Genomic DNA, 12,425 nt, shown 5'->3' on the forward strand with positions numbered 1-12,425 from the left:
ACCACTAAGCCGCTTCTATTTCCCATAAGACAGTGACATTTCAACACATTCTAATCCTCCCGGCTTACAAATATTAGACTGGTAGCCAGACAAAAATTACACCGAGATCAATCAATGAGAGCGGAATTTATCCGCCAGCGAAGATCGTAATGACATTTCATCCGGCTATATATATAGAAACCGGGGTGAGGGAGACAGGATGGTGTTCTGTCTTCCATAGAACATGGATCTATCTATCTATCTATCTATTTATCTATCTATCTATCTATCTATTTATCTATCAGGGGCGTAACTAGAAATCACAGGGCCCCATAGCAAATTTTTTTATGGGGCCCTGTGATTGCTAGTTACACCCCTTGCAGAGCCCAATTGAGACACTACACAGACCACCTGAGGGTGACACTGCAGAGCCCACCATATGCTCTATATGGTGGGCTCTGCAGGGTCATCCTCAGGTGGGCTGATCACACTCCTTACCTGTCCGCCTCCTCTTCCTCCACCGTCGGTGATGAGCTCCGCCCGCCGCCGGGCCTTCCCCCGTTGCCGAGCCCCTCCTCCACTGCTGGGTCCAGCCTGCTCCACCGCCGCCGCTGGCTCTCACTGACTCAGGAGCGGCTGTGGAGAGGAACGCGCCGCTGCACAGATCTGTCAGTGATCTGAACAGCGGCACATTTCTCTTCACAGCCGCCAGCGTGAGATGCCAAAGCAACCCAGTCTGCCCGCAGGGCATGAGGAATGTCCTGGCCAGGCCCCCTTTTCCCCCGGGCCCCATAGCGGCCGCCACTGCTATCATATCTTTCTAAAATACACAGAATCACACTAGTCGGCAGAGCGGTGGCCCTGTAGACGTATTGACTAATGGGAGTGAGGTCCCCAGTCGCAGACAGTGATCGGTCCAGTGATCGGTCCTCTCCTTTACATGGTCACTGTCATTGTAAAACTTATTTTCTCCCTGGAACCTTTCCTGCTCTAACTTCCTTCTGCTGGGTTACTTCTCTCAGCTCCTCAGTAGATTTGAAGGCTCATCAGTCAGCCCGTAGAGAACATTTAGCAGGCTCGGTCCAGCCACAATTGATGCATGTCACAGATTTCAGGCCGCCAGCCCTTCCCGTCACTCCATGCATCTCCCTGTATGCAAAAATTGATTCAGAACCGTTACACTGTAGCGGAGAACATTTCCCAAACTCCACCGACACCACACTGCCCTCTACTGGCACGTCGCATTACAACCGCCTTCCGCAACAACAACGCATCCTATTCATTTATTTATTGCAGGTATTTATATGGCACCGCCAGTGTACGCAGGGCAATATATACAATTTATTCACATCAGTCTCTGCTGTCAAGGAGCCTTCAATACAGGGTCCCCATCTCATAGGAACACATACCAGGAGCCAATTGACTGCCCAGTTTGTGTCTGGAGTGTGGGTGGAAATTGGAGTACCTGGAGGAAACTTCTCCTCCAGTGTAATAGAGAGAGCATTGGACTACTGACATTAGTCCTTATTCTAAAGGGGCATACAGCTTAAAGGAGAACTATCAGGTGAGTGCTTTTCACTCACCTCATAGTTCTAGCCGACCTGTGACAATGAGACTGTCACAGGTCGGCTCAATAGATCGGGAGGTGAGCGAACACATACCGGGTTCGCTGACCTCTCAAGGACGCTAGTTTGTGTCCTCCCGTTACCCTAAGGAGAACTATGGGGGAAAGCCCTGACCCCATAGTTCTCCTTTAATATCCCCACTACTGATCTCAGGGAGCCATAGCAAGATGTTTCATTACTGGCCAGTGGCCTATTGCACAATTACTCCTGTTGTCTCTTTTGCACCGGTAGCCAGGGATCTTACAGTTTCAATGTTATTGCCCCATTTCCATTGATGACCAAAGGCCTATTGCATACCAACAGGGCTGGATTTACTCTCCCTGCTGCCCCAAGGCCAGGTTCCGCAATGCGCCCCCCTCCCCCTTGTGCAAAGCAGGGCTAAATGTAGAAAATAAATTACCACCCAGCGCCCGGAACTCCATGTTCCAGGCGTCGGGAGACTTCAAACCTGTGCCGCTCCCTTACTTTGGGGTTACCACCCATCCAGTTTATATAAGCACTGTCCGCTTCTTGAATTAGTGTTTTCATTGTTTCCCCCCCCCCCCCCTCCTTCCACACACATCCCTAGAGTAGCCCTGCCTGACATACTTACCCATACTACCCTACCCTTACTCATACTACCAAATATTGATTTGGAGTCGCTGATCTTGGAAATCCTGTGGAGACCCCAACTTTGAGTCTGTAAGAGGACATTTTTGGAAGTCACTAATACCTTGATTTTCTCTTGCTGACCCCCAAGTACAATCAACTAATTAGAGGTCCGAAAACGTTTACAAGGTAACCCCCAACGTTGCACTGAAGCCCTCTTCTCTTTGGTAACACTCTTTCCTTCAGAATTGGGCACCGTTAGCTTGGTAGGAGACTAGGAGTACTCCCATTTTATGGAGAACCCTTCTCAAAACCTCTCCCTGTAATGATGAAAGTAAGGTGAGGTATCAAGGTGGCAGCAAGATGAAACAGGACAGTGGGGTGCATTGGGGATACCAGACTACATGCTTGGGTGCCGTGCTGGTTATGTCTGGGAGATGGGGGAACACTTTACAAAAAAACATTCAAATTAAAAAGAATAGACCAACACACATAGTCCGTCGTCCTGATATCAGCTTTTTCTGCATTTCTAAGCTCTAAAGAAGGGGGCCTCTAGAATTATCAACTTGTTCTGGAGAAAAGCATCTTAACTGGCACCCGTGTCCTTATTCCCCCCACTACGGCCCTAAATGTGACGTTCATCAGCTTTTCACCAGCTGTCACGTTTACTTGGAATACATTCATCCTATTATACTATAAATGAGTGAACGTCATAAATGACCCAAAGAGGTGTCTGTGAAGGTTGTCATGTATCCAGGTCATGGTATAGCTAGTAGTAGTTAGCCACAGCCAACTGGTCTTGTTCTGTAATGTTGAAGATATCAATACTGGAGTATGTTCCTGACACTCATGGGAATTCATTGGGACTCATTAGAAGTCCAGTTGAATGTAACCAATTGGGAATTGCTTTATTAACACTCAATCAAGACTGGGTGACACCCCGCCGTGGCGTCATCGCGCATGCGCTGTCATCTTATTGACGCCTGCTGGCGGCCATCTTTGTGATGGACGCCGGTAGAGAGAGGAGGGGACGTTCACCCGTCGGGACGAGGTATGCCGCAGGGTCCCCTCCTCTCTCTCTCCTGACACTGTTGGGCTCTCGGTCAATGACCGAGTGCCCGACTTTTCAGAGGGGGTGACACCAAAATGACTGTCAGTCATGTCAGTCATTTTGGTGTCACCCCTCCAATGGTGGGACCCGGTGCAGGCCACACACCCCGCACCCCCCATGTGACGCCACTGCACTCATTTCAGACAGATCATGCTTCTTGCGCCCCCTCCCCGCCATGATGCCGTGCACTTTTTTCCTGTGTCGTAATACAAGAAGTGTAATTCTTGGATCAAAACATTAAAACCTTACGGATGTTTCTTTCATCCATGTGATTAGTCTTTGCTCTTTGATTCAGATGTCAGCTGTCAGTGGAGCGTCCCCACTTGAATCCTCTATTCCTGTTGTGGTGACAACTCAAATCTATAACTTTACATCATTCTTGTCTCTCCTTGATTGGAGTATTTACCTATATACTGTATGCAATTTTGTTATTGGTATTATTATTAGTATTAATATTATTATTGTTTTTGTTTAAATAACAAATAATAATAAAATATATTATTATTGTTGCTGTTTTTCTGCAGTCTTCCTATGATGCTCTGCTGCCATCTTGTGGCATAGTCATCATATAACATTATTATTATTATATATTTGAAGATTTGCTACAGCCTTCCTATGATGCTCTCCTGCTATCATGTTGCATAGTCATCATATATTATTATTATTATTATTATTATTGTTGCAGATTTGCTACAGCCTTCCAGCGGTGGCAGCAGGGTGGGTGTCACCCGGTGCGGCCGCTGTGCATGCGTTATGACATGCGTGGTGTGAAATCATCATGCATACACGATTATGTACTTCACTGCTGGTGGCCATTATGGCGATGGACGCCAATAAAAGAGAAAAGGGGATATTGACCCAGCAGCAGTGGCGTAACAATCGCCCAGGCGGCCGCTATGAGGCCCAGGCACAGGGGGGCCCGGTCCGGGCATCCCTCTGATGCCGTGTTGGCCGCCTGGGTCGCTATGGCATGTAAGGGTCTCCATGTCACATCATTATGGAACTTTCTGCTAATAGTTTTCTAGTGCACATACAGTCTATTGAAGTATTTTTAGGCGTATCTCCTGCTTTTAAAATCTTCAATCGGTTAATTTATAGAAAACTGGAATAAAGGAGACTCGTTCACATCTGCTTTAGTCTTCTTTCATATATTTCCTCAGTCATGTGCTTCTGCTGCCCCTCTGCTGTGTATTTGTATTTAATGCATGCTTTGTACAACAGACATTGATATCCTAATCGAAAATGTCATCCACAACCTTGGGGGGAAAAAATGAGTGTGCGCACAGTCCACGTTTCTACATACAACCGCTCTTATTTCCTGCATTGTATCTGTGACCAACACACTGGGGTCTGATAATCAATGTATTCACCCAAGATTCACACAACTTTCACACTTTGCTAAATGTAATCTTCTGTGGGGAAAAAAAAGTGCAATTCTTGGGTTAAAACATTAAAACCCTACGGATGTTTCTTTCATCCATGTGATTAGTCTTTGCTCATTTATTAAGGCTTCGGTGGTCTACGGAGCGTCACCATTTGAATCCTCTGTTTCCGCTGCGGTGACAACTCAAAACCAACATCATTCTTCTCTCTACTTGTTTGGAGTATTTTCCTTTTTTTTTTTTTACGGTATGAAATGTTGTTGCTATTATTATAATTATTACTGCTGTTATTATTATGATTAGTAGTATTTTATTGTTGGACTGTTATTAGTATTATTATAATTATTAGTATTTTTGTTGGTTTGTGATTATTATTATTACTACATAGTATTTATATAGCGCCAACAGTTTGCGCAGCGCTTTACAATATAAGGAAGACATTACAGTCACAATACAATTCAAGACAAGATGGTGAGGAGGGTCCTGCTGTACCTTTAGATTGCTTACAATCTAAAAGGGAGGGGCAAGTGATAGATGAGGAGGGAGCTGTGTGGGGGATGAATTGTCTGAGAACATGATGGTTGAGCAGTGACGTTGAGGTGGGATAGGCTTCCCTGAAGAGATGAGTCTTAAGGGATCGCCTGAAGGCAGTCAGAGTGCGGGATAGATGGACAGGTTGGTGTAAAAGATTTCCAGAGGATGGGAGAGACTCTAGAGAAGTCCTGGAGGCGAGCATGGGAGGAGTTGACAAGGGAGCTAGAGAGCAAGAGGTCTTGGCAGGAGGGGCCGGTTAGGGTGATACTTTGAGGCAAGGTTGGAGATGTAACCTGGGGCAGAGTTGTGGATGGCTTTATAAGTCGTTGTTAATATTTAGAATTTTATTCTTTGGGCTATTGGAAGCCAGTGAAGGGATTGGCAGAGGGGGGGCGGGGGATGGAAGCCAGTCAGTGCTAGGATTCTGGCCTACACAGGCAAGGTGCATTTTTGCGCCCGCCCCCTCCCCTTGTCAAAATTCCCCGATGTTTGCGCTATGGGTTTTTTTTCTCTTCACTTACCTTCGGCACGGGAGAGAAGCGGCGAGTCAGCGCTGGTCCGGTGGGAGGAGCTCCAGGTGGGGTCCTAATTCAGTTGCCTGAGGTGCCGCGCGTGTCGGGATCCTCTGGCAGTAGAAAGGGATCCTCTGGCAGTCGCCGGCCAGCTAAATTAGGACCCCACCTGGAGCTCCTCCCACCGGACCAGCGCTGACTCGCCGCTGCTCTCCCGCACCGAAGGTAAGTGGAGAAAAAAAAACCAGCGCAAACATCGGGCCATTTTGACAAGTACTTGTCAAAATGCCCTGTTTTTTCCGCCCTCACCCTGCAGCGCCCTCAGGCGGCCGTCTGACTTGCCTTGCAGTAGCGCCGGGCCTGAAGCCAGTGGAGGGATTGGCGGGGTTGCAGACACTCAGCATATGGTTAGGTGGAGGAGTCTAGCAGCGTGTAGTATTATTATTAGTAGTAGTAGTAGTAGTAGTATTTTATTGTTGGATTATTATAATGATTAGTATTATTGTTGGTTTGTGATTATTATTATTCTAATTTTTGTAATAGTATTATTTTTGCAGATTTGCTACATCCCTTCTATAGTGCTCTGCTGCCATCTTGTGGCTCAGTCATCATATAACATTATGAATGGCACTGAAAGTGTATTTAAAGCCAATTATTTATTTATTTTAAGGGGTCATACTTTTGCCTAAATAGCTTTAACAAAACTTTTTTTTTTAGCAATTTGTAGGCATTACTTAAAGGGAGAACTATGAGGGGAGTGCTTTTCACTCATCCTCATAGTTCTAGCCGACCTGTGACAATGAGACTGTCACAGGTCAAAGAACTATGGGGAAAAGCCCTAACCCCATAGTTCTCCTTTAAGCTTTGCTGATGACAGAGCATTCTACCCTGACCATCAATTTAATGGAGGATTCTACCCTGACTACCAATGTAGGTGGGGATTATACCCTAACCATCAGTGTAGGGGAGGATTCAGATAGGGCTGCAGCTAACGATTATTTTCATAATCAATTAGTTGGCCGATTATTAAGTTCGATTAATCGGTTAATCGGATAAAAAAAAAAAGGCTCCAGTGATTGACGACTAGTTTGTGTTAAGATTGTAGACAGAGATGTCTTACAAATCGAGGGAATCAGGATGGTACAGACAAAATCTTAACCCCCAATTCCTGTGGGATACAATATCCAATAACTCCAATACCCAATGACCACCAATGTAAGGGGGTTTCTACACTGGTCACCAATATAAGGGAGGATTTTACACTGGCCACCAATGTAAAGGGAGAGTCTACCCTGACCGCTAATGTAAAGAGGGATTCTGCACTGAACACCAATCCAGGGGGGAATTCTACACTCACTACCAATGTAACAATGAAATCCTCTCTCGCTGCTAATCTCTGTACCTCAACCCCTTCCTCTCTGCTTACCTCTGCACCCTAAGCCCCTCTATGCTAACTTTTTAACCCTACATGGAAAGCCTCCCTCTGCTCACCTCTGCGGCACCTGGTGGTAATCTCAATGTTGGTGGTGACAGGCAGGACTCCCAAGCATGCTGCCGGCCATTTATATCCTCCACTGGGGAGCATTCAAAAGCAGTGATGGTGGCTGGGAGTCCCGTGGAGGGGATTTGCTTATGAATAGACCGTCCAATTCACACATGAATGATCTGTGGGATCCACGCAATTTTGAGGCACGCGTGTACTTTTTATTTTGCGATGTTGGTTACTGCAGCTTAAGCCTATGTTGCCATGTTTTCAGCGATCCGGTCCAGGAAGTACTGCGAGGAGGTTTAGATTCCAGGGCTCCAACCTGCGCACAGCCATCTCTCCAGCTGGTGATTACGACAACAATAAAGATTTTTGTTTGGTGCCTCCGACACATAAGAGGGCCACTGTTATCGCCCTAAAAGGAACCGGATTTAGAAAAAGGAAAAAAAAAAAAAAATCAGAAAAAAATAAAACGTGAGATCTAAATTACCATGAGTGTGACCAACGTGTAGGTGTGTGGGCCTACAGGCTAAATACTGATTGACCCTCCAGCTCAAGCATCGCGGTTCTGATAATATTCCGCATGTGTAGTTCTTCTGGGGCGTGTCTATTTACTGATGTGCCTTTCAGCTAACGTATGGTGGGTGTGACCAAAATGCGGGCGTGTGCTTCTTCTAGTGCATGGCTAAATACTGACAGGACTTCATCTAAAATACTGTCTCAGTTTGAACGTGTGGTTCTTCTGGGGCGTGGCTAAATACTGAATGACCCTCCAGCTACAGCACTGTGGTTCCGACAATATTCCGGGTGTGTACTTCTTCTGGGGTGGGTCTACATACTGATAGATCTTTCAGCTTAAGAACTGTGGGTGTGGCCAAAATGTGGGTGTGTACTTCTTCTAGTGCATGGCTAAATGCTGACAGGACTTCATCTAAAGTACTGTGGCTGCAGTCAGGCCCGGATTCCCCACAAGGCCACTGAGGCCTGGCCTCTGGGCGGCAGAGCGCAGAGGGTCTGCAGCGGTGTCTTGTGGGGAAGTTCCGGGCGCCGGGCGGTAAGTTGCCCTCTCTACATTTAGTCCTGCTTTAATAAAAAAATTACATTGATAACAAAATAACTAAATAAATTAAAAAATAAGAATGAAATAAAAAAATAAAAAAAGTGATAAAAAAGTTACAAAAAATAAAGAAACAGTGAAAAAAATTGAAACTAACCCCGCCTCCCTGCCATCTGGTTGCCATTCTCCATTGATGGGAAGGGGGGCGTATTGCGGAACCTGGCCTTGGGGCGGCAGGGAGAGTATATCCGGCTCTGGCTGCAGTGTGGATATGTAGTTCTTCTGGGGCGTGGCTAAATACTGAATGACCCTCCAGCTACAGCACTGTGGTTCCGACAATATTCCGGGTGTGTACTTCTTCTGGGGTGGGTCTACATACTGATAGGCCGTTCAGTATAAGAACAGTGGGTGGGGCCAAAATGTGGGTGTGTAGTTCTTCTGAGGCATGGCTATATATCGATAGACCTTTCAGTCATACCACTGTGAGTGTGGCCAAGATGTGGGTGTGTGTTTCTTCTTAGGAGTGGCAAAATACTCATAGCCCTTTAAGCTATGTGGCAGGTTCCCCATTATAAGATATTGGTGAAGCCTAATACCTGATAGCGAACAATCCCTCCTCTCTCGTATCCGGCACAAAGATTATACTTTCTAACCGCGTCGTTGTACAAGCAGGTACTGCTGCACTTCTTCACTTCTTTTCGTTGTACCTCGGCTTCCTGAAGGACGTCCACTGGTGCACCTACTAGGATAAAGACGCCAAGCAATTAATTTGTTGTATTCCTCGTTTTTTTCAAATCTGGGGCAACAAATCTTCGATCCCGTAATTTCCATCAATAAAACTGACCACACACGTTACCATTTGACTGTACAACCTCCATACAACTTAAATCTACCAAAAGCCTCCCTAGGCCTTCCTAAGCAATTCCTTCAGTTTATATCCAATGTGGGCAATCCTCCTTACTATCAGGGCCAGATTTCCCACAAGGCCAACCAAGGCCCGGCCTCGGGGCAGCAGGGAGTAGAGATTGTGCTCATAGCGGGTTTTGACCAATGTGATCCATTTTGTGACTACACAGAGGGGCCACAAGTAAACAAGAACCTGGTATTAAAATGAGCTTTTCCCTTCCCATCATACATCCCACCTTGTCTGTTTGGTGAGAAATGAAAAAAAATATATAATTAGCGAGGGCCGAGAAATCAGTTATTTCATTTAGAGATGAAGTGAACGTGTGGAATTCCTATCTCCCGATGCCCGGGCGGGTAGTTGTTTTCTACATTAAGCCTTGCTTTGGGCAAGCAGAGCTAAATGTACAGCGGGGAAGCCAGCGCTTGTTTTGTACAAGTGATCTGGGCGACATTGTATGCAGCCTGCAGGTCTGCCATTCTTCATGGGGGTTGGCGGGTACGGGGGCGCATTGAAGAACCTGGCCTTGGGGCAGCAGAGAGGGTAAATCCGGCCCTGCTTACCATATAGCTCTTGGCAAATCTGAAGATGATTGCGCAATGAGATCGTAACGGGTATGGTCAGTATACACTGGGCAGACTGCACAGTCCCGCTTACCTTCCTCGCTGGTAACGCCCCTGCTGGTGATGATGCATTTGGTCAAGCATTTGATGGGGGTAATTGTGCAAGGAAGACAGGCCGTATGAATATAGTCACTGAAAGAGACACGGCAGTCCATCAGCAGCAGGACGATATCATTTGCTTCCTTATCCGGGTTGTCTCCCCTATGCTTGATCTTGTTGGTGAGCTTTCGAATCTGTGTTCCTGGTGTTATATTGCAGAGTTGGGCGGCTCCCAGCACCAGCCGCCATTGATGATAGTCACTGCAAAGACAAGATTACCAATCAGATCCAAATAGCTAAATTGTACCTTTTGTTATAAGGAGGAATTCTCGCTCACCTGCTGATTCCCTTAAAGCAGTGGGTGTTGGTCAGGACCCACCATTGGTTGATGATAAAGCATTTGCATGGGTGTGCAGTATCCCGCCCTTTGTAATCCTGGAGCTGCTGTAGATTTACTAACCGAGGCCAAGGTCCAGGCAAAGCGTCATGGCCGCAGATATTACAGGAGCTGGTGGCACCAAAAGGGTTGGCCATTCGGGGGCACTGGCTGCAGGCTGTGGGTGGAGCTGCAGGGTAGAAGGTTAGAGGATGGATGCAACCAGATACATGATTGGCAATGACACTAGATACATTGTATTATTAATAGTGACCAGCCAATGGGTTTATAAAGATCAGGTCACCCATCCCCACCCCTAAATCAATCACCCCCTCCTCAAAAATTACCCAAAACCCACCTTAGCTGTCCAAAGTAGGGTTGCCACCTTTTCTTCAAGCGAAACTGGAACTCTCCGCTGGAACTTGCTACTTGATACACCTCCTGGTAGCGTCACCTTCTAAATCTCACATGTTCCTATTGGCCCATCACTGTAATGGGCGACCACTAGTGTTGCCACCTTTTCTTCAAGCAAAACCCGAACACACTTCAAGCCAAACCCGACGCACTGACATTTTTTGGGGAGAATGAGTTGTGGCTTATTCATATGTAAATATCACAGTTGAGACTATTTTCAGTGGGGGGGGACAGTAGCCCCCATCTTAATTTTAGTTGCCCCTGTCTGCCTGACATGTTGCATCTAGATTTCTGCCTCAATAAAATCCGGACACAGCATTCAAAACCCGGTCTGTCCAGATGAATCCTGGACAGGTGGCAACCCTAGTCCAAATCCACCCCAGAAGTGGCTTTAAATTGACCCACTAGCAGAACTAGGGGTCAAACAACAACTACTTCTAGCGCAGTATGACCCATCTAAACGGCTACAACAATATGGGGCCATGTGACTCCATATTGGGCGAGAAGCTCTGCCTGGCAGGTGTCATCTTTCCGGAGATGTGTGAACATCAAAAGATGGACGGGAACACTCTGCAACTCTGCACTCTAAAGTGAGCCAACAAAAACTGAACTTGCTTTGAAGAGGTCATAAGGTCGAGGTTTATTCCCAGGTGGTCACCTAAGCGGGAAGCGAGATGGGAAATTTGGAGGATCAAAAGGAACCTGGGAAGGGGACTCGCCACTAGGCTCCAGGATCTCTTTTTAGAGGAGGAAACCCTTCAAGAGGATCCTGCCTTCAGGGCTTGTTACTCCTCTGGGTCACTTACAAGTTGGGATACAAGAAGTGAGGGGAAACCATAATGTTACCTGGGGGAGTACTTTGGGAAGTGCCTTTTTTGGAGTCATAATGTTACAGTTGTCACCAGAAACAGGCAGGAAGGGTAAATCTTCCAATGGGGACTCCTGTTCAGGTGATGACTGTAAGAGGAAAATTTCACCTTTCACCTTTACGTCTTCTTGTGTCTTCTGGAAGTGAGGGAAAATCACCCGAGTGGGTAAGAAACCCTGCCAGGGGTCGTAACTACTCCCTTCTCCATACAAAAGTAGAAAAAAATAATTTTGTGCTTGGTTGTTACATGTTAATCCCTCCATGCAGTATTGTGAGATCTAATTGGCTGGGATGGGGTCATCTCTCACCTATGGCTCTGATGGATGGTGTAGTGATTTCTTTCCAGAGGTTGGAGAAGACAAAGAAAATAGTGAGAAATGTCCTCATCTTCATTATGGTTGTTGATGACCTCAGCCAAGGATGGCGTTGATGTCCTCAGCCATGGATGGCATTGATGACCTCAGCCATGGATGGCGTTGATGTCCTCAGCCAAGGATGGTGTTGATGGCCTCAGCCAAGGATGGTGTTGATGACCTCAGCCAAGGATGGTGTTGATGACCTCAGCCAAGGATGGTGTTGATGTCCTCAGCCAAGGATGGTGTTGATGACCTCAGCCAAGGATGGTGTTGATGACCTCAGCCAAGGATGGTGTTGATGACCTCAGCCAAGGATGGTGTTGATGACCTCAGCCAAGGATGGTGTTGATGACCTTAGAAGGCTGGGGGGGAGAGGGGATAGAACATTTCGGGGATGTGACATGGTACCAATTTAGCTTTTAAGCAGAGCTGCCCTCACAACATCAACATTTTTTTCTGCCTGGAGTTCCACTTTAAGGGAATAAACAGTCTGTGTGAGATGGCTCGGATGGAAGATGCCAACTCCAAACCAAGGGAGGGGTGATCCAAGAGGGGGGGGGGGGGAGATGCA

This window comes from Nanorana parkeri, unplaced genomic scaffold (genome assembly GCF_000935625.1).
Source record: "Nanorana parkeri isolate BGI_ZX_2015 unplaced genomic scaffold, ASM93562v1 scaffold1146, whole genome shotgun sequence".
NCBI classification, from domain to species: Eukaryota; Metazoa; Chordata; class Amphibia; order Anura; family Dicroglossidae; genus Nanorana; species Nanorana parkeri.